The 22906-nt window shown below is 45.8% G+C and overlaps 1 protein-coding gene across 4 annotated transcripts in view; it reads left to right on the top strand.

Annotated features, from left to right (window-relative positions):
• LMF1 (lipase maturation factor 1) overlaps positions 1-22906 on the top strand; it is a 158809-nt gene that overhangs the window by 63234 nt on the left and 72669 nt on the right. The gene's annotated exons all lie outside the window — the stretch shown is intronic.

Below are 22906 nucleotides of genomic sequence, written 5' to 3'. Positions count from 1 at the left end.
TTAAAAAATGAGCGAAGACAGGTGGGATCTCCCCACCTCCAAGAGAGCAAATAATTTATGAGAAATTGAGACCACTGTGTTTTGAAAGAGTTTGGAAAGGAAAGGAAATATCTCAAGAAGTGGCTTTCGATATTATGAAACTGTGTTATCTCCCTGTCTGAACTGGGACAGAGTAGCACTGCTTCATGGTGATTTAAGTCGTATTTGAACAGCCCCTTCTGAAGCTCCTGCATGTTGTTTGACACCTATATAAAACTGCTAGGTGCTGTCAGTATGCTGATGACACACAGCTCTGTTTCACCTGTACATCTGCAGGTGTGGCAGTGGAAGTACTGCGTTGAATTCTGATTTTGGTAATAATGGACTGAGTGAGAACCAGTAAGCAGACGCTGAATCCAGATAAGATCAAACTCAAGTTTAAAACATTTTAAAACAAGCAATGTCATGAAATCATCTATAGATATAATCCACAGTTTTTAATTGTCAGATATACATAATGAATTTTCATGCCTGGGTAGGGTTGCCTACACAAACAATGTTTTAGAAGGCAGTGGAGGTGCCTGTCTGATATTGATAGACCTGCTCAGATTCCTGGAGCTTTAGAAAGAGCTAATGGTAGTCTAAGTTTCATCATGTCCAAATTAGCTTGTTGTAGGAAAGCACATTCTGAATTGTGGTGGGAATCCTGTCCATCAAAATTGACAGCAGTAGGCTGGAGAAGAGGGTTTTGTGTTTCAACGAGAGCTGCAAGCGTCACGTATCATTGGCTTGTTAGCTGTTCTTCCATGGCATACCTGGAATTAGCAGGCCCAATTGACAACAGATATGCGGAGCCCAGGTTTGAGGGCTTTCGAGAAGCACTTGTGAATCCAACTGCAATGAAACAAAGGAGATTAAAAAATTCTGCTGCTTCCCTTCCACCCCCTTCCTTTCTCTTCTGCTTTTCATTCTTGCTAAGAAAATGAGAGGCAAGGATAGCAAAAATAGAAATGCGGTAGCTGACAATTTGAATAGTCGGGGGTTGCATTAGGATAGGAAATAAATAAATGCAGAGCTACAGGGAGACTGAATTGATTTCAGAGTTGAAGAATGTGATGGTCTGGTGATAATGCAGGATCCAGCTCTTAAGCCAGGCTACTGCAAAGAAGACAGTTTAGGGCTGGGAATCGTAGGCTGGTTCTAAAGTATTGCATCTTTACTCTTTAGCCCTGCCAAACCAGAAAGGGGTCGCCATTTATCTTCTCTAGCTGGAACTGAAATATAATAGAGGTCCTCCAGGGAAATAAACGCGAACCAGATATTTAAAAAAGATTCAGATGGGTTGATTGTGAGTTTGTTTCACAGATATTCTGTGCATATGGAGGTTTGAAAAGGGGGAGAATCCTGTTTCCTGCTTTCACAAATGTAGCATGTTGTTTATTCGTGCCCAAACATGCACACGTTCGCTTGTATATTGGCGCATGGGTTTCCGTGCATGAAAAATGAATCTCCACGCAATGTAAGGCCATTCTCTTCAGTTGTATCCAGAGGGACAAAATCAAAATATGTTTGATACTTCTGCACAGGTTGAACTTTTGGATTGTCTTGCAATTTATATGAAAAGTGATTCGCAACTCAAAATGTTAATAATAATATTAACAACAATAACAACAGTAGTACAAAACAACAAGCGAACGAACAACAGTCTGGAAGGCATCTGTACTTCTGCACAAGTAGCTGTTTCACACACTTTTTCAGCTATCTTCAGTGGTGCCTGGTGCCCATTGGAACTGATAGGGCAGAAGGCATGGGGCCCAAACAGTAGGCAGGGTCAGAGCCAATGAGAGGCAGAGCCAATTCATTCTAGTTTTGCCCCGGTCCTCCTCTTCCTTCCTGTTCTACAAGGGCCATGGTGAGACTAAGGAGGAGGAAGTTGGAGAATTGAACCTGGGCAATTCTGCATGCAGAGCAGGTGCTCTATCACTGAGCTATACTCCCTAAATGATATGGAAGGGACAGAGAAGTGAATGGGGAAAGCTTTTGCATGCAGAAGGTCCATCTCCCTTCTGTCTGAAATCTCTGGGGAACTATTGCCAGTCCATGTCAACAGCACTGGGACAAATGGACCTATGGCCTGACTTCCTGTCTTCCTAACTTCCTGTCTTCCTAATGGTAGACCTGGGCAGGGGCACCAAAGCACACACCTTGCTTGACTTATGTGGCCATGATACTGTGAGATGCATAACCTTTCCGCTACCCCAACCTCCGGGTACCTGTGCACATGCAAAGGCGTGCTTTGGAACACCACAGAGCTAGTGACAGGGCAAAGGCTGTAGCATAGTGTTAGAGCACCTGCTTTTCACGTAGAAGGTCCCAGGTTCAATCCCTGAAATCTCCAGATGGAACTGGGAGAAGATCTATGTCCGAGATCCTGGATAGTCCTTGCTGCTAGTGAACTAGCTGGAGCTATGGGTCTGACTCAGTATAAACCAGATTCCTATGTGATTTACCTGAGCAACCCGTGTGCTCCTAAAATTGGCAATTTAAAGCTTTAGAGCTCAGTGCTTTGAGCAGCACCCCCTAACGCAGACCTGCCTTTTCCAGTTGATTTAGCTTTCTTTTCTGCAAAAAAAAAAAAAGAAAAAGAAAAGAAAAGACAAAATTATAAGCAAGATGGAACAATCCCTGGGGGCATGCACTCACTCTGCAAATCCCAGGAGGTTTGAAGTACACGAAGATAGCACCCCCAGCACTTGACATCCAGAGGAACGTCTGTCAATCATGAAGCATACATGCATTGGTAATATGCCAATTGTAGTTTTAGCGGTAACCCGATTCTCGTTCCCGGATTCTTTTCTATTTTCTTAAGGATTTGTCTTGAGCCTTGCGAAAGCTTCCTGTATGGCGATTGGATTTCATCTTGCCATTGCTCGTGCATTCTCTCTTGTAGGACCACCCAAACCCCACCTCACTCTCGCTTGGAAACGTTTCCCGTCCCCTTCCAAACACACACAATCTCTCTTGCCCCAATCGCAGCTCTTAATCAGGTTAATCCTGGCAGCCTGTTACAGACGTCTAATCCACGGCGACCCTGTAAGAGGCTTTTAGCCCATGGACTAACAGGTGTGGAATTGCAGGGACCCGCCTCTGTTTTTGAGGCCAGGTCTCCATTTCACAACATTCTTAAGGGTCCACAACATTTGGCTGGTTGATGGAAAACTTGGCTGGGATGGACAGCAGTTTCCAACCTGCTCAGCTCCAGCCCCCTGCTTTTACCCCTGTCTGCATTATAAGGATCCATTTTAATTATTTACTGTATCTGTCCTGTAGGGACGTGGGTGGCGCTGTGGGTTAAACCACAGAGCCTAGGGCTTGCCGATCAGAAGGTTGGCAGTTCGAATCCCCGCAATGGGGTGAGCTCCCGTTGCTCGATCCCTGCTCCTGCCACCCTAGCAGTTCGAAAGCATGTCAAGTGCAAGTAGATAAATAGGTACCGCTCTGGTGGGAAGGTAAACGGCGTTTCCATGCGCTGCTCCGGTTCGCCAGAAGCGGCTTAGTCATGCTGGCCACATGACCCAGAAGCTGTACGCCGGCTCCCTCGGCCAATAAAGCGAGATGAGCGCCGCAACCCCAGAGTCGGCCACGACTGGACCTAATGGTCAGGGGTCCCTTTACCTTTATATCTGTCCTGTTCTGTCTCTTCCTCTCTTTCCTTTTCTCTTTTTTCTCTCTCTCTTTTTTAAAAAAAGTAACCATGGTGCTTTCAGCACATCAGCTGAAAACCAATAGTATCCGAGAAGTTCAAGAAATTTATTTAAGGGAAGTATCATTTGATTGTTAAAGAGAGTTGGGGATTGCTCACTTGTTACTAGGGTTGGGGCAGCTAAGTCTATTTCACGTGTCAATTTCACACCTAGAAAGAGGTTCCCTCCCCTTTCTGACTGTTCAGTCCCACTTGCATTCCAACACATCTGGAAGGCTGGGGAGCTCTAGTATTGAATTTTTCGGTGTCCTCACCGAATAACAGGTCTCAAGATTCTTTGGGAGATGCTACGACGGTTTGATTGGCAGAAGGATTTACCTGGAGAAATTCTTTCCTTCCTTGCCGTTAGGCTGATAGCCCCATTTATTTATTTACTGTTGCATTTATACCTCACTTTTCTCCAAGGAGCTCAAGGTATCATGCAGGGTTCTTCTCATCCTCCTTTAATCCCCACAACAACCCGGTGAGGTAGACTAGGCTGAGAGCAGTGACTGGCCCAGGGTCACCCGGTGAGCTTCATGGCCAAGTCGGAATTTGAACCCTGGTCTCCTAGGTCCTAGTCCGACACTCTGGGTGCTCATCAATGGTTCCTCTTCATCCTGGAGAAGAGTGACTAGTGGGGTGCCACAGGGTTCTGTCTTGGGCCCGGTCTTATTCAACATCTTTATCAACGACTTGGATGATGGACTCAAGGGCATCCTGATCAAATTTGCAGATGACACCAAACTGGGAGGGATGGCTAACACCCCAGAGGACAGGATCACACTTCAAAATGACCTTGACAGATTAGAGAACTGGGCCAAAACAAACAAGATGAACTTTAACAGGGAGAAATGTAAAGTATTGCACTTGGGCAAAAAAAATGAGAGGCACAAATACAAGATGGGTGACACCTGGCTTGAGAGCAGTACATGTGAAAAGGATCTAGGAGTCTTGGTTGACCACAAACTTGACATGAGCCAACAGTGTGACGCGGCAGCTAAAAAAGCCAATGCAATTCTGGGCTGCATCAATAGGAGTATACCATCTAGATCAAGGGAAGTAATAGTGCCACTGTATTCTGCTCTGGTCAGACCTCACCTGGAGTACTGTGTCCAGTTCTGGGCACCACAGTTCAAGAAGGACACTGACAAACTGGAACGTGTCCAGAAGAGGGCAACCAAAATGGTCAAAGGCCTGGAACTATGCCTTATGAGGAACGGCTAAGGGAGCTAGGCATGTTTAGCCTGGAGAAGAGGAGGTTAAGGGGTGATATGATAGCCATGTTCAAATATATAAAAGAATGTCATATAGAGGAGGGAGAAAGGTTGTTTTCTGCTGCTCCAGAGAAGCGGACGCGGAGCAATGGATCCAAACTACAAGAAAGAAGATTCCACCTAAACATTAGGAAGAACTTCCTGACAGTAAGAGCTGTTCGACAGTGGAATTTGCTGCCAAGGAGTGTGGTAGAGTCTCCTTCTTTGGAGGTCTTTAAGCAGAGGCTTGACAACCATACGTCAGGAGTGCTCTGATGGTGTTTCCTGCTTGGCAGGGGGTTGGACTCGATGGCCCTTGTGGTCTATTCCAACTCTATGATTCTATGACTCTGATCACTGCACGCCACTGTCTCTCTTAGGCGAGTCTGTTTCAAATGTACCAGGTGTATGGCATTTCTCCTTCTGTAGCCTTTAAAAATAAATTAATAAATCGAAGCTCTCACTGTGTGTGCTTTGAATATTCCGTACCTTACGGAGATTTCTCAAGGCTGCTGTATGATGAAAAATGGTGCAGTTGGCAAACATAGTTGGGATAAAAGGGGAACAGAGAAATATATGTTGCTGTTTGTTAATTAATGATACTGGGGGGGAGAACGAGTACGGGGGTTTGAAACTGGTAAGGGGGCAAAGGAAGGACTGGCAGGTGTTGTGATTGGCACGTCCATCAAGAAGATGGTAGGTGGCAAAATCTACTTTTAACATATTGATGGGCTGGAGTATGAGACAGGAGCTGTGGGTGGCAGAAAAGCTGTTTGATTCTGGGTGAAAAAGATTAAAAAACTAACTAATGTTTAAACTTTAAAGTTCTTTTCTTGAAAGCAGGGTGGGTTTGGGTTTTTTTGCCCTTTTGAAAAAAGATGGCTGTAACCAGTAATGAAACGTCTTCTGTTTTTTATTGACATTTCAGCGCATGATTTGATTTCCTGGCTAAACGTGCCAAATACATATAGTTTAACTTTGTTTCACATATTTCCCCTACATTGATGAGACCCATACAATATTTATTTTCCCCACCCCAGTCTTTTTGGATTGCAGCTAACCTGCTCTTTTTCGTGAGGAACAGCAAAAGCTGTGACTTTAAAACATTGCTCCCGAATGAGTTAATGAAAGTTTTGTGCTCTTTTTAAAGAGCTGTGCGTGCCAACCCAGCTTTTAATCTAGGAGTATAAATCACTTTCCCGTCTTATTATTTGTAAAATCCTCCAGGCTTTGGAAATGCACAAAAGGAGTCTTTGTCCTTTTATTAATTTAATTTATAGGTTTGAGAATTTTGTATCGGTGGTTAGCGAAAGCTGATTTGTGCTCCACTCTGAGAAGTGGCTGTTCTGGAGTTGCAGCTTGCTCTGCAAAGCCTGATACAGAATTAGGAAATGACTGTCAATTTATAATAAAACACACAGTCACATACATGGAGCAATATTTAAACTCTGTGCCAGCACACACTGGTTTGCCACAAGAAAGCTGTTAGCATGCTGAAACAAAATAAAGCTATTTAAAGTATGACATGCTCTTGTGAGATCAAAGCAAAATGTTCCCCAAGAAGAGGCTGCCCATTGCATCTCTGCATGAGTCATTGCACTGGGCTTGCTTCCTTGTAGTCAAGACAAGCGCTCAGGACTGTAGCGAGAACAAACAGTTCTTGTTGACCTTTTCAGGTATAAGAGTGCCTCTGGTTTTGATTCAGCAGTGGGAGACACTGCTCTAGCAGGATGCTCACCAAATAGTGTGAATCTGTATGGAGTCTCTTTTTTGCTTGCTACGTTCATTTTTTGCTCTCCCAAGCCTATTAAGCATGACAGCCTTTGCCTTTTGGTGCAAGGTGCGTTGGTTGTTAGGCGTGAAGAAGAAAAAGAGACGTGGTTGGGGTAAATGGCACAGATGCCTTATAGAAGGGAAGGGAAGGCAGTGCGAAAATGCCTATCTGCATTTCTTTATTAAAGGAAAGAAAAGCAAGAGGAAAGAAAGGAGAAAAAGATAGGCGGGGAAACCCCTGTCAGCTCACACGAAAAATCCAATAAGCACCAGTACATCCATCTTAATTTACACATACAACTTGATACTGTAAATGTTGTACAAATGTCTGAAAAAGCCAAGCAAGTACATTCAGATATAGCAAGGGCATGAACTTTGTAAGATGGTAAGTATTTATATGGAGGGCATAATATTATTATTATTAATTTCATTTCTATACTGCTTTATATTTTAAAGGAAAATCTCAAAGTGGTTTACAGCATATTAGATGGTGTGTACAGTATTTATCTTTTTTCCCCCTGTGGACTGTCAGCATGCCTGGCAATGAAAAATGTGAGTTTGGTCCCCCTTCCAAACTTACTAGTCAAGCAGGTGGCTGAGAGTAAAAATTAGTCTTGGCTCCTCTCATTATGGCGCTTACCCTAATTCTGCTCCCTGTTTTTGGCTCACCCCAGGACCCTCTTTTTAGTAATGTTGTTGTGTTCCATTTCCTGTGCCAAGTATGGAGTAGTCAGTACTGTATGATGCTGATGGGAGACCCTCTTCGCCAATTACTTTAGAAGACTTTTAAAGGCAACAGGTACATCTAGGATTTTATAATGAATGATTTTAGAGTGTTGTTTATGCTGTACTTTTGTACTGTTTTATTGTTGTTAGCCGCCCTGAGCCCGGCTTCGGCTGGGGAGGGCGGGATATAAATATAATTTATTATTATTTATTATTATTAAGTTGGACACAGGCAACATGGTGTCCTCTAGATGCTGTTGGACTAAAACTCTCATTGTCCCTATGTATTAGCCATGCTGGAGTCTCAAAATGTATGGAGAGTACCACATTTGCCACCCATCAGCTTAGCAATGTGACTTCTTCAGAACTTCCATTTTACTGGTAAACGTGATCAAAATATATTTGGTCGCAATTGTTTGTCCTTGTCAACTAGCAAAGAAAGACACACAGGGTTGACATTTGACATGAGAGATAACAGAAAGTTCTGTGCTTGCTTTAAGGTGATGGGATAATTCTCTTTCTAGTTTCCCTGTATATGTTTTCTGAGAGATTAATATTCGACGGGGGAGTCTGACCACGACAGAAGCTGCTGTAAAGAACGAAAGCCCTTGCCCACTTGTGTTTGTGTTACGGGCTCAGCTTACTGGCATATTTCTCCGGCAGTATTTCCTCATTAGGTTTCTGCGTCTCTCAGAGACGCAGGCTTAGTTTCCTATTATGCAATTTACCTCAAGCGAATCTTCCCGAAAGCTCGTGCCAGGTTTTTGAAGCTTTTCAGACTCAAGGTTCCCCGAGAGACCCTTTTCTTGGGGCATTGTTGTAATACGGGCCCTTTTATCGGGTTCTCTCCCCCGACATGGGAGAGTGTGCAGTATGGGTTTAATTTACTAGTTAAGATGTTGCTGCCTTTGCTTCTCTTTCGAAGACGGTTCATCCCCACCTTCGGAAATCTTATATGTTGCCTATTAAAAGGCCGATGTGCCCAGGGGAAATGTTAGGAGACTGTCCCGGAATGTCTTTATTATTCCGCTGATGCTTTCAGTTCAGTTTACGCTGTATACCAAAGGCATTTCTCCCCCTTTGGACTTAGATAAGTTACACTCTCCCCTTCTGTGGCAGAACAAAGGACTTTTTTCTGTGCTCTTTAATATGCTTTTGTGGGTCAGGGGCTGAGATCACAAGGTGGGAGAGGGAATTTGGCCTACCTCTCCAATCGCATCAAGTGTGGCCACTCTCTTGAGATACTGGCCTATCTTGGATGTGCAGAAAACTAGTCTCCAGAGCAACCTTTGACAAGCCGGGCCCTTCAAATAAATATTTTGGATCACAGCTTTGATCAGTCTTTTGACTGATGGTCAAGGATGATGGGAGTTGTAGTCCAAAACATCTGGAGGGCCCCAGGTTGGCAAGGGCAGCTTTTTAACAGAGGTGTGGAACTACAAGAGAAGCGCACGGTGGAGGGGAGTGTATGTATGGCATCAGATGTGGGGCAGTTGAGCCCTGTGGGCCAAATGGAGAGGCCTGGAGGGTCATATTTGGTCCATGGGCCGGAAGTTCCCAACCACTGTCCTGCAACTGTGGTCCTTCACAGAAAGCTCTCCCTTTTGTGTATAATATTTCACATACACACACTGTAGTTTATGTTGTCTCAAGTACGACCCCACGTCCAAATTGCTTGCTCTAACCGAAATTGAGAACCCAGTCCAAGATTTTGAGTGTCTGAACTGTGCAATATGCACAGCCCAGTTCAGAAATGCTTGCCTGCTTTCATTTCCCGCTGCCTCTGTTCTCCCCTTTGTAAGCTGACTTGGTGTAACATCTTTCAGGGCTGCAAGTCGCTTTTGCCACATTAGACTAGGTAGCACATGCAATGGCTTATGCATGCTGCAAAAATAGAGTTTCTGTACTGATTTTTGTACGTAATGTCCGAGGCAGCCAGCAGCAACAATGAAAAGCTGGAGTATAAACATTTGAAAGAAAAAAATTAAAACAACTTTGTTACATCCACTGCATGAAGGAAGACATTGTTTTGGTTTGAGGATTTTCCTATTTCTTTGGAAAACAGCCTCCGCACTTATTCTGCTCCTCTATGGGCACACCCTGGATGCCGTTTTGGAAGGTCCTTGTCTACAGTCACCCCGCTTTTCTTCTCTTTTTCTGTTGCACTTTAATTAAAAAATGCCCATCCTCGTATCTGTTATGGGACAGATGGAAAAGACGCGGCTCCAAATTAGCGAATGTCACAAGATCTTATCCTATAATTGAGGCGGCCAAATGAATTTGTCATGGTGAGGGTAATGCGTAGCTTTCTCTCCGCTGCTAAAGAAGGTTCCTTTTGTCTGCAAGAGCCAGAGGCGGTTTGGGCAGGAACTGCACATGACTTACCTAAGGGCAGCATGGAAAGGAGAGGGTGGGGTGAGTGGGTGTCCTGCCTCTCCTCTCTGGCTTTCTCACACTCTCCTCTTCCTCCACTTCTCCAGCTTCGGAACTTTGCAAGTCCTCAAGAGGAAAGAACTTGCCCTGTCTGCCTCTCCAAATGGCCCCTTAATCACACAAGTAACTCCTTACCAATTATTTCCATGGCGCTTTAGAACAGGGGCAGCAAAACCTTTTCAGCCTCATGAAAGCCACATTCCATTCTGGGCACCCTTCTGAGGGCCACACGCCAGTGGTAGACCAGGATAGAGGGAAAAGTGGAGGGAGCAATGATTGCAAATTCAACCTTTGTGCAGTAGTCTAGTTTCTACACATGGACCCCAATGTCTCCTCCATCCAAGCAAGTGGGAAGATATCTCGAGATGTCATATCTCGATATATCATTGGCATACTTGGCTTGAGGGTTCCCAAGGTGGGAAGAGTGGTCTTCATCAACGTTTGGATACCAAGCACCATTTTTATTCAAGATGGTAGACCAAAATGTGACTTTGGAGTAACTTCACCATTTTTTTTTGTCAGCCGCCTCTTGAGATATTGTCACCAAACTCAACACAAGGGTTCCCAAGATGGGGTGGCAGTCTGTGTCAGTGTTTGGATACCAGGTGCCATCTTGAACTAAAATAGCACCTTTTCTGTTGTTTCCTCTGGCTCAGCAGTGTGTGCAAGTCATACTTTTAGATCCTTTAACTGTTCTCCCCAGTGTTTTGATGGATGCGTATTTTGCTAATTTAATTCCCATTGCTAACCCTATGCCCCCCCCCAATGATTTTGATAGCATCCTATTCTCTGGACTTAGGCACCCAGCTCATCAGGGACAGGGTGCTGACAGAAGCTTAACACCAAAGAGTAATAAAACTTAGTGAGCCTGGCTGGCTCAATTGGTTAGAGCGTGGTGCTAGTAACACCAAGGTTGCAGGTTCAATCCCTGTATGGATCAGCTGCATCTTCCTGCATTGCAGGGGGTTGGACTAGATCAGCCTTTCTCAACCTGTGGGTCCCCAGATGTTGTTGAACTACAACTCCCATCACCCCTAGCTAGCAAGGCGAGAGCTCAGGGATGATGGGAGTTGTAGTCCAACAACATCCGGGGACCCACAGGTTGAGAACCGCTGGACTAGATGATACTCAAGGTCCCTTCCAACTCTACAGTTTTATGAAACTAAATAACAATGTAAAAATAAAAATAAAACCACCCCTGGATTTCAGTGATGTGTTACAATGCCCTCGCTCAAACACTAGGGGCACACCATTTGTTTATTTCTTAAATCATTGAGTAGGGAGCCTCAATGCATTCTGGTACTCCCTGCCCCCTATCTGAGCAATTGTATGTTTCTTCCAGCTGTAAATGGACTGATGCAATAAATCCCTCCTCCCCAATCCAAAATTCTAAAGTACCTTGAAAATCTTGGGCTGGGGGGTGGTTAAGGTCCTACCCTTTAGAATTGATGCCAATGCTGCAATGTTATCTTAGCTTGCAATTATAAGGCCTGGGTGTGTGCTAGCTGTTTTTACACTTAATTGGACAAGGGTCACTAGCTACCACTAAAACGTATATTGTTGTCTGGATTTCGGCCTGCTGAGTATGCTCTCCACATGAATTTCTGCAAAATGCTCTCCGCCCCTCTCCATGTAAGCAAACCTGCCTAATCTTCATTTGTGTGGGTTCTCTCAACTCCATCTCTGCTTTGATTGTGCCCCAGCATAGGGTGGGAAACAGATTTAGCTCATGTTAATAACAAGCAAATGGGACTTTGAAAACAGATTTGTCTGTAAGGGCATTTTGAAATGCTTTTCTTTTGTAGCTCAGTTAGGCCCAGGCTATACACCTGGGCATGTGAGCAGTCCTCAGTGAGGACTCTATAAACCGTGAACGTTTTGGACACATTGCAAAAAATAAAAAATAAAATCCCTATGATATCCTGTTTTCCCTCTCTCTCTAGTGTCAGTGCATATGTATTTCATACGTCTGTCAAAGAGCTGCTGACTGGTGTGTGTGTATTTAAGAGCCATGACGCTCAAATCCGAAGATAATGTCTTTCCACCCTGAAATACAGTGCCGGATCGTGATTTCAGGCCAAACGCGGAAATTGTTCAGGCTCTTTAAATGTTTCCGGCATGTGTCTTGTGCTGGGGGAGTGAGGGTGATATTCTGAATGGTGTGTGTGTGTGTGTGACCTTACCAATAGAATTTTCTCTCATTCACCTTCCTGTGGTTCATCTTTGCTGGGTAACCTGAGACTGATTCACCCTTGTGCTATTCCACGCTGGACCGAATCCATTAGCTCAGAAATGAGTTGCTGGAGGCCACAGGGGATTCCATCACGAATAATAAAACCACTGGAGAAATCGGTCTGTATTTAGCACTGGCATGCAGTGTGAATTAGGGGTTGTGCCGTATCAGAGTTATTTCAGGCCCCCCTCCCCTTCACTGCTCATCCTCTTCTTTTTCCTGCTCAATACAGTGAAAGGCTTTATATTACACAGTGGGCGCACACTGTGGCCATCCACAAATGGGTGGTTCCGCCTGACTTCCGGCCAGACCCAGTTGACTTCCAGCCAAGCTGCTTGATCTGTCGAGCCACCAAAGAGCCTGGGGCAGTCCAGCACCCAACATAATTTTGGGGATCGACATGTAAATGACTCAATACTTTCTTCCGCAGGACTAGTTTTGTATATGCCGGTGTCCCTCAACCTGATGCCCTTCTGGTGTTTTGAACTGCACCAGCCCCCACCAGCACAGTCATTTTAAAAGGCAACACCCATCAGTCCCAGCCAGCATGGCTGTTTTGGACTACAACTCCCATCAGCGCTAGCCAACAAAACTGTACTTGCTGGATCTGATGGAAGTTGTAGTCCAAAACAGCTGCTTTCCACCAAGTTGTGGAAGACTGGTGTATATGTATGCATGTATGCGCGCGCGCACACACACACACACACACACACACACACACACACACTGTGATGACTGTTGGTCGTAAGCCAAACTGGGTTGTATATACCAGGGGTGGCCAACTCCTGAGAGACTGTGATCTACTTTCAAAATTAAAATCTGGCAATAATCTACCCCCGGTTTTTTTGGGTTCAGGTCAGACTTGTTGAGCTTTTTTTTAGGGAGAAGGAAAGCCCCATTTTTATGCAAATACTTTCTTAGGGGGGTAAGTTCCGTTTTGGGGGGGGTTAAAGGCAAGGGTCAAAGAAAGGGGGAAAGTCACCTACAGTAATATTGCTTTGAATGAAAGCAGCCACTGAAAGAAAGTTCCGTCTTCCCTTCCACTGATCAGGCAACAATAGGGGGGATGGCAGGAGTCAGTTTCAACGACGCTGAGGAAAGGGAGCCAGAGATCAACCCGTGATCTACCCAAACCTCGCGGGGATCTACCAGTAGATTGCAATCGACTTGTTGGACATCACAAAATAGCTCTTTGGGCAATATTCGCACAAATCATTGGGAAGTAGGTGGGAAATCCTCCCTCTCCCACTCGACGGTCAGGGCTTTTTCAATTGGAAAGGCTGCCCCGTTGTGTCTTTTTATAGGGAAACGTTCACAGATGTGGTAGTGGGGCAGGCGGGCGGGGGGAGGGGGTGGATTGACGGCCAGCACCACTTGATTCTGCTCATTGTTAGCCCTGATGTTTATTAATGTGGTTTCTGGGATGCAGCAGTGGCCCTCAGTGGTGTTTTGGTGTGTGTGGTTTTTTCCTTTTTAATTTGACTTCCATACAAGAGGGGTCATTAATAAACTGATTAAGGAATTCTTGAACTCTTTCCCACCAGTTTACGGTGCAACTGCAGATGTTGGGTTTCAAGCAAAGGGCTATAAACAAACATTGGCATCGGGATGAAAGATGGGGCGGCTGAGGGGAGGCAGAGCTCATTGCTTGCTAATATCAGGGGCAATTAATACCGGAGCTGGAATGCAAAGCTCTTTCGTGGTTGGTAGTCTTCCCGTTTTTAAGATGGAAGAAAGGGTCGGTGAAGGATTGACATTGCTAAGAGACCCTTCCCTCCTCAGATCTCGGAATCCTTTACCATTTTGTGAATGTTTGGGCCAAGCAAGCTAGGAGGGGTGTCCTTTGGGGAAGGAGCTATGCCTTCCTCCTCTCAAAATTACTCCCCAAATGCAGAAACATATGAAACTGCCTTATACCAAGTTGGACCATTGGTTCATCTATCTCAGGGTGGGGAATCTCAGCTCCAAGGGCCAAATTGGACCCCCCCCAGCCTGTCTGGTCCTCCCCACTCCTCAACCACACCCTTTCCTCCAGGCCACACCCCTCATCATCAGCCCTGCACTACACCATCTTTGGTTTTTTTTGCCTGTCTGGAATGTGTCCTTGAACTCTGATTATAAGCTCTTGTTTGCCAAGATCAGCGTTTCTCAAACTTGGGTCTTCATCTGTTTTTGGACTACAGTTCCCATCATTCCTGACCACTGGTCTTGAGAGCTAGGGATGATGGGAGTTGTAGTCCAAAAAAACTGCTGGAGACCTGTTTGGGAAACACCAGCCTAAATAGATACAGAGGGCTGTGTGAGTGCATTTAGAAACTAGTTTACGGTGCACAGGTAAAATGTGTCGTTGTTGCTCCACCCACTTTTGCCTCTGGCCCCACCCACCACTGGTATATGGCCTCCTGCAGGTTGCCCAGAAGGGGATGCGGCCCTCGGGTTGAAAAACGTTCCCCTTCCCTGATGCAGCGCAGGATTGTCTGCACGGAGGATGGGCAGTGCCTCTCCAAGGTTCCAGACAAGAAATCTTTCCCAACCTTACCTGGAGGGATTGAAGAAGGGCCTCTTGCATGCCAAGGGAATACTTTGCAATTTTGCACACCTCAAATACCACCTTAGGATAGCGACCCAATGCAGCATGATGCCTGACCCGAGACTGGATGTGGAGTTCTCAGAGGACGAAACAGGCGCCCCGCAGGACAGAGACGTTAAAGAACTGGGAGAGGGCCCAGAATCCAATTCTGAGGATTCCCTTTGGAGTCATCTGGATTGTTCTAGTTACCCTATTTTTTGCTCTATAGGACGCAGATTTCCCCCTCCAAAAATTAAGGGGAAATGTGTGTGCGTCCTATGGAGCGAATGCAGGCTCCTTGGCTTCAGCGATAGCAACGCGAAGCCTCAAAAGCGCAGAGGGAGCGCTCCCTCCGCGCTCCGGAGGCTTTGCGTTGCTTTTGCTGAAGCCTGTGCACCGACCGCTCTCGCTCTCCAGGCTTCAGGGATAGCCGCCTGAAGCCTCCGGAGCGCAGCGGGAACTTGCGCTGCGCTCCGAAGGCTTCGGGTTCCTTTTGCTGAAGCTGGGAGAGCAAGACTCTCCCGGCTTCAGCAGAGAGGGAGAGCTGCGCAGCGCCCCTTCAGCGAAGTGGGAGGAGAAATGGAAGGGGCTAAAACAAGGTGTGTCCTATGTTCGGGTGCGTCCTATAGAGTGAAAAATACGGTACCTGTCTTGTCCCTCGCCTGAACTGTGCCATTGACCTTGGAGTGTGGCCTGACGTTGTCTCCGGATCACATTTGGACTGAGACAGATATCCTTTGCTTGGCCTTGCTTTGCTTGCACGGGGCTGCCTTTGCAACCCTGCCATCCTTGGTAAGTACCTTAGTGAAGGCTTGTGCTTTCTACAGCTGGGACGCCTGTGGGCATGTGGGTGCTGGGGTGACATGTTCTTGGCCACCCATGCTTTGCATGGATGGACCTTGGGAGTGACTTTTAGCATTGTGCTGGGACTTGTCTCCAGAAGTTTGTTTTTTTTTTTTATAATAAATTTTTATTAGTTTTCCATAAGTAAAAAGGAAACAAAGCAAAAACATAAGCATAATCAAACACAAAATCGACTTCCCCGTACCACCCCTTTTCTGCATTCTTGTTTCAAGATTTTCCAGCAACCCTCTCATAATAAACTTGATTATATTTCATAAATTTAACTTCTATTAATTGTTAATACAACTGTAGTTCTTTATCTCTTATTACTCCGAGCCCCTAATTTTCCAAATTACAACAGTTTTTAAGATAAACTTTGAATTTGTTCCAATCTTCATCCACCGCCTCTTTCCCCCGGTCTCGAATTCTGCCAGTCATCTCTGCCAGTCCCATATAATCAATCACCTTCGTCTGCCATTCTTCCAACGTGGGTAAATCTTGCTTGTCTCCAGAAGTTTGGAGACGCCAGTGTATTCCGGTTAACTGTGTTTTAGAAGCTGAGTGCCACTGAACATCTGATGAAGCCACAGCTACTGTGCAGGTTGCTGTAGCTCCCAGCCCAAGAGCAACAAAATTAAGGGACCTGGGACCCTGCTTTAATTAAATTTGAAGTGCTCATAAATTCCACTCATTTTTCATTAGCACTCCCTATCAGGAAACCTGGCTTCTGGTATTCGGAATTTAATAAGGCAATCTACATGGCCTGGATCCAATAACTTCTGGCTGGTTAAATCTATTAATGGGTGAGAAATTACTTAATTTGCCTCTCCTGTTTCGCCTGATGTTAACCAGATTCACAGCCTGAGCTCTCAGATTTAAACAATTTTGGAGTGGTGCGTTTGAATTAGCTTCTAGTAGTTCCCTCCAACATCTTTCTACCCCTCACCCCCGCCCCATTTGGGACGCTGGCATCGTCATGGGTCTTGTGTGGAGGGGGATTGATAAGGAACCAAGTCTGGGTTTCTTTTCTTCTCCTTTTAATGCAAGAGAGGTTCCTCCCCCCCCTTCTTTTTCCCCTTTTCTGAAGTTGCCACTTAAATCCATGCCGGAGAAGCTCAGCCTTTGCCTCCGGGGCCTGTTTGCAAAGAGGAAGCAGTTTAGAAATAATATACCACTTTTATTTTGCATAAGAACTGCTTTGGGTTTCTGACATCTGTTTCTAGTTTAAAATTGAAGAGGGGGAGCAAGAGAGCGAGATAGAGAGTTCTCAATGGCAAGGGACAAGTATAGATGGACCCCCAACCTGCCCCTGTCCGTTTTCCGAGTATCATGTCATCCTGTACCCCAGTTTTAAAAGCATGCGATTTGAGGTGGCTTGTTGTGGTCCGCTTCTCATTTAGATGAATTAACTTTTCATAACAAAGGAGAAAATGGCCATCATTTTGCAGGGACAGAGAGTGAAACGGATTCTTAGTCTTCCATTGTGGTTATATACGATTCCACGCACCTCCCCCCCCCCCAATTGTATCATGTTGGCTTGGGAGTTTGAAGGATGTGACTTGAGGTGACTTTTTGTTTCACTTGCTACCTGTTCCAGGCAAGCAATGGGCATTCTCTCACCTCTTTCTTTGTTAGGAAAAACTAATAGATGCAAATGAAGAGGGGAGCCTCTTACCATTGGTATGTGGCCCTCAGAAGGTTGCCCAGGAGGGACTGTGGCCCCTAGAGTAAAAAGGGATTCCCTCACCCCTGGGAATCAACAAGTCTGTCAATTTTGTTCCCCCTACAATTTTTCCAATCTTATTTTTGCATTAGCTTGCAATTTATTTATTTATTTTAAAAAGTCATCATGAAGATTTATTGGTATGATAATGCACATTTCTCAGAAAACAAACATTTTTCAAATACAATTTTGACATATATGCATTTTTTGCAAGCCATTTCCCCTAATATGACACATGTTCATATGTTTTACTCCACTTTCTGCTAACATACACCATTTGTAGGTTTGTTTTTCTGCTGGAGAACTGTATTGCAAAATTCAGAGAGGTGGAAATTTCCAAGGATAGCTGTGTTCACGTATTATTTTGGAAAGTGGCAGATTAGGTCAGTTTGTAATAAAATGTAAACTGAACCCAAATTTTCCTCCCAACCCTGGTGTCAACTTCGTTTAATCAAGTACAGTGGTACCTCGGGTTAAGTACTTAATTCGTTCCGGAGGTCCGTACTTAATCTGAAACTGTTCTTAACCTGAAGCATTACTTTAGCTAATGGGGCCTCCCGCTGCCACTGTGCCGCCGGAGCACGATTTCTGTTCTCATCCTGCAGCAAAGTTCTTAACCTGAAGCACTATTTCTGGGTTAGCGGAGTCTGTAACCCGAAGCATATGTAACCTGAAGCGTATGTAACCCGAGGTACCACTAATTGTCATTGCTTTCTGTGTTTCTGTGTTATTATCTTCCTTAGTGGGTTGTGCAAACCGCTCTTCTGAATAATACTGTAGTTGCACATTCATTCAAAATCCAGTTGCAACTACAGTGGTGCCTCGCAAGACGAAAAGAATCCGTTCCGCGATTCTTTTCTTCTAGCGGTTTTTTCGTCTTGCGAAGCAACCCCATTGGCGGCTAAGCGGATTAGCGCTATTAGCGATTTAGCGCTATTAGCGGCTTAGCGGGCTTAGCGGCTAAGCTGTTAAAAGGCTATTAACAGCTTAACGGCTTTGAAAAAGGGGGGAAGAAGCGGGGGGGGGGAATGGCGAGACTCGCAAGACGTTTTCGTCTTGCGAAGCAAGCCCATAGGGAAATTCGTCTTGCGAAGTGCCTCCGCAACGGAAAACCCTTTCGTCTCGCGGGTTTTTCGTCTTGCGAGGCATTCGTCTTGCGGGGCACCACTGTATTAAGTTTAATTAATTCAACAAAACTGATGAACTTAGATTTATTGATACCAGCTTTTCAAAGTCTATAGTCATCTACACCTCCAGTGCACACCTGCTGCCCCCTTGCCTCTTGGCACACCCCCCCCCCCCGGTGATTGCACCTTCCGCTTGGGGAACCACTGAGTTAAGAGTGTCAGGTTAGGGCCTGAGAGACCAGGGTTTAAATTCCCACTCAGCCATGAAGCTCCCTGGGTAACCTTGGGCAAGTCACTACCTCCCAGCCAAACAAACAGGGTTGTTGTCAGGATTAAATGAGAAGAGGGAGAACCATGTATACCACATTGAGCTTCTTGGGGAGGGGAAAGGTGGGCTATAAATGTAACAACAGCAACAATAAATTTTGGAGCTTAGACATCTTAAGAATCCTGGCTTGTGAGTCCACCTTCTCCCCTGGAGTGGGGAAGAAACACAGCTTGACTCTAGCAGTAGACTGTGGCATCACTTTCCCTTGCAGCAGGGAGTGCCGCTCTTATTGACCCCAAAAAAGTGGGTGGAAAAGCCAGCCCTGCAGCCATCTTTGCCCTGCTTTTGCCAAGGATCTGATCCTCCCTGTCTCAAACTGTTGACAGAGGAGCAGTTTGTGTGACTTGCCAACTTCTTTGCTGCACAGAAAATAGCCACAAGCTAGAATGCCCAGAGACGTTAACGAATCCATACCAGGATTTGAAGAAGCCATGTTTTTAATTATTCTAAAACAGGAGAGAGAGAGACGGAAAGTGCATTTATTAGAAACATCTGTGGTCAACTGGGATTCCTCTTATCAAAGTTCACGTTAACCACTTTTGAGTGAAGCAGTAGCATGTTTGCTTTGGGTGATACCGTGGGTTAAATCTCTCTCTTTCCCCCCTCCTTAATTACGGCATTTGTGAGTCGAGGGCTGCAACGTTACAGAGCAACTTTAATTTAGCAGCCTTTCCTGCATGTTACATTCTGCCTAGGGAAAGTCCAAACCGGGGAGCTTGTAAATAGCCACTCACCCGCTAACCTGGGACAAATCAGGATCTGCTTCAGACAAGGCAGTTTAAGAACATAAGAGCCTGCTGGATCAGGCCAGAAGCCCATGTAGTCCAGCATCATATTGTCACTGTGACCGACCAGATGCCCATGGGAAACCCAAAAGCAGGATCCGAGCACAAGAGCACTCTCCTCTCCTGCAATTTCCAGCAACAGGTATTCAGAAGCATTGCTAGTAGCCCTCAATAGCCCTTTCCTGCATCCACACTGTGATAGATAAATCTATTTCTCCACTCAGTCTAAACCTCCAGCCACCTGCAGCTAGACTTGTACTCTGTGATTTCACTTACCTCAAGAATTGGGGGGGGGGGGTAAGGGGGGGAGGGGACGCGGGTGGCGTTGTGGGTTAAAGCCTCAGCACCTAGGACTTGCTGATCGAAAGGTCGGCGGTTCGAATCCCCGCGGCAGGGTGCGCTCCCGTTGCTCGGTCCCAGCGCCTGCCAACCTAGCAGTTCGAAAGCACCCCCGGGTGCAAGTAGATAAATAGGGACCGCTTACTAGTGGGAAGGTAAACGGCGTTCCGTGTGCTGCGTTGGCTCGCCAGATGCAGCTTGTCACGCTGGCCATGTGACCCGGAAGTGTCTCCAGACAGCGCTGGCCCCCGGCCTCTTGAGTGAGATGGGCGCACAACCCTAGAGTCTGTCAAGACTGGCCCGTACGGGCAGGGGTACCTTTACCTTTACCTTTAAGGGGGGGGAGAGGAGGGAGACCATGCATGTTTGTCTTGCTCCTCATTTGACCACTCATCCAATTTGTGTTGTGCAAACTTCACATGGATGGAGCCCAAGCATTGGGTGGCAGCCCCTCTGAGCCTCCTGCAAGTGACTTTGTAGGGAAACTCCCAAAGAGAAGGGGGGGGGGGAGTGTGAGGGAAGGTCAAGTTTAGTAGTTCACACCTGGAGAATGTTTAGAAAATGTAGTTGAAACAAGGCTTGATCCCCGTTACTGAACAGATGCAGTAGCTTGAAACCACCATCAGATGCCTGCTGCCCAATTTGGTCTTCCGCCGAAGGGGGGAAAACTGAAGGCCTTAGCACTGGGGCATTCATTGGCTCCTCACCTCGGGCAAAGAGGAATCAGGGCCTCCCGCCAAACATTCATGTTTTTCCAGCTCTCCTTATAGCGAGAATGGCAATCCCAACCTGTTTGCTGGGGGATGGGGGGGGGGGGAATCAAGAAATACAAAAGAGAAATGCGTACAGGTATTTGTGGGGAAAATCACAAATGGAATGCATCTCATTCTAAGTCACAGGAAATGCAACTGTCATAGGAAGTTGCCTTGCCTTGGCCCATTTAGCTTAGTATTGCCTGCACTGACTGGCAGTGGGTTTCCATCATTTCTGCTCCATCTGGAAATGTCGGGGTTTGAACCTGGGACATTCCACGTGCAACGATGATGCTCTACTGCTGAGCTACAAACCCCTTCATATATAACAATTGAGCCAAGGAAGGAAATGCATTCATATTCATGGTGGCTCCTGATAGGGGCTATATATCACACATGGGCCATTGAGACTGGTTTTTCTGGGGGCACAATAGCTTCCACACAGCCCCTCTTCCTCCCTTGGCCCCCAGTAACAGATATTCATTGCTATTCCACTGCTAGCCACCAGCATCAGTGGGCAGAGCTTGACAGAATGTAACCAGGATGTGTGTGTTTTTTTCTGTTCTCCCCCTATTCTTTTGATAAAAGAGGTTCCCTAAACCTGTGCTGGAGCACATTGTCAAGCTAATCTCCCCACCTAACCCTGCTAATCTACCTAAGAATGTAACAAAAGGCTGCTGGATCAGACAAATGGCCAATCTAGGAGGGGAGAGTGCTCTTATGCTCAAGTCTTGCTTACAGGCTTACCACAGGCCACTCTGAGTACAGGATGCTGGACGAGACGGGCTGTTAACCTGATCCAGCAAGGTGCTCTTCATCTTTTTTGTGAACTGATTAGAGATTTTGTTGCAATCAAGCGGTATATAAATGTTGTTAAATAAAAGAAAAATAATAATAAAAGAAGTCATTCATAGTTAACTGCAGAGAATTGAATTTCCTGGAGACACTCTTTGGTCTTGTTTACCTATCATCACCAACATTTTATTTTATTTTAGAGGTGGGGATAGGGATAAAAACATACTAAGAGCCTAAATTACAAATGAAATGATAATTATATTTAAATTATGATTAAATTATATCTGAATTTTCAAAAAAGAAAGAAAGACAGGCCTGGAGAAAAAGGAGTATCAAAAGGGAGTAAGGGCAGTAGCAAGGAAACACAGCACAACTGATGCCGCGGAAGGAAATCTGGTGCAGATAAAAGTCCCCAGTGGAAAAATGAGAGCATCCAAAGAAAGTCAAGCCACCCTGTGGGGTGCCCAGGCACAGCTACAAAAGCACCATGAGGAACTGGGCAAGCCGACAGCCTCATAAGGAGCAGAGAAAAGAAAAGGCCCTGCTTTTCATACCATCGGGTCCAAAAATAGAACGAAAAAGCCACCTTCCAAGAGCTATAGAAAAATATCTGAATTGTCTCTAAGCAGGGCTTTTGGCCATCGAGGGCTTTGTTTATTTTTTAACGCTGGAGACTTCCATGGCAAACGCTTCCGTCAGCTGAATCGAGTTATCTAGAAAACACAAGGAACAGATGGAAGTTTGCAGCGATGCTATTTGCAACCAGGGGGTTTGAAGTGAGCAGGGTTTGGGGTGGGGGGGGGGAAAGCCCCCTGAGGAGCCACAGGCAGTTGCCATGGAGAGAGGGAAGGACACTGTCCCAATGCTGCACAATCTTCTCCTCATTGTTCTCTGCCCCCCCCTAAAAGCCTCTGGACTGGGCCAGGGGATGGACCTCAGTTTCAATTGGTAACCAGGCCTGAAAACCGCCAGCAAATAATTCCTAGGAATGGGGGCAGCCCACTCAGACCCAGGAGTGTCCTCAGAAGGACTGAAAACAAGTCTGGTTCTTGGATTCATGGAAGAAGCCATTGGAGGTGGTCTGGTTTAACTGATCTTCTCAGTGAAGGGCCATCAATGCAGGAGTATTAATTAATACATTGGCTTCCACATAAGTCCCAAGCCAATCCACGGTGTACAATAATAATAAAAACCAACACAATTACAAAAATGACAGCAGTTGAGTTTTTTTGAAATACAGAAACAAAATCCCAATACAAAATGGACACCCCTGCCAGAGACCTATTCACCCAACTAGGAAAGTTTGATGGATCAAAGGTGCCTTCAGTTGTGCAGATACTGGGTGCCTGTTGTGTCTCAAGAGCCTGCACTTAAATACTTCCAGCCAAGGAGAGACCATTCCCTCCAGGGGCCACCTCAGCCCTACTAGCAAATGGCCCTTTGCACGAGAAGGTTGCCTGAAGCCAGTTGCCCGTAGAGCACATCCCTGGGGATCCTTCCATC

This window comes from Podarcis muralis, chromosome 14, assembly GCF_964188315.1.
Source record: "Podarcis muralis chromosome 14, rPodMur119.hap1.1, whole genome shotgun sequence".
NCBI lineage: Eukaryota > Metazoa > Chordata > Lepidosauria > Squamata > Lacertidae > Podarcis > Podarcis muralis.
Note: the sequence above shows the minus strand (reverse complement) of the source record. Positions and strands in the feature narration are given on the sequence as shown.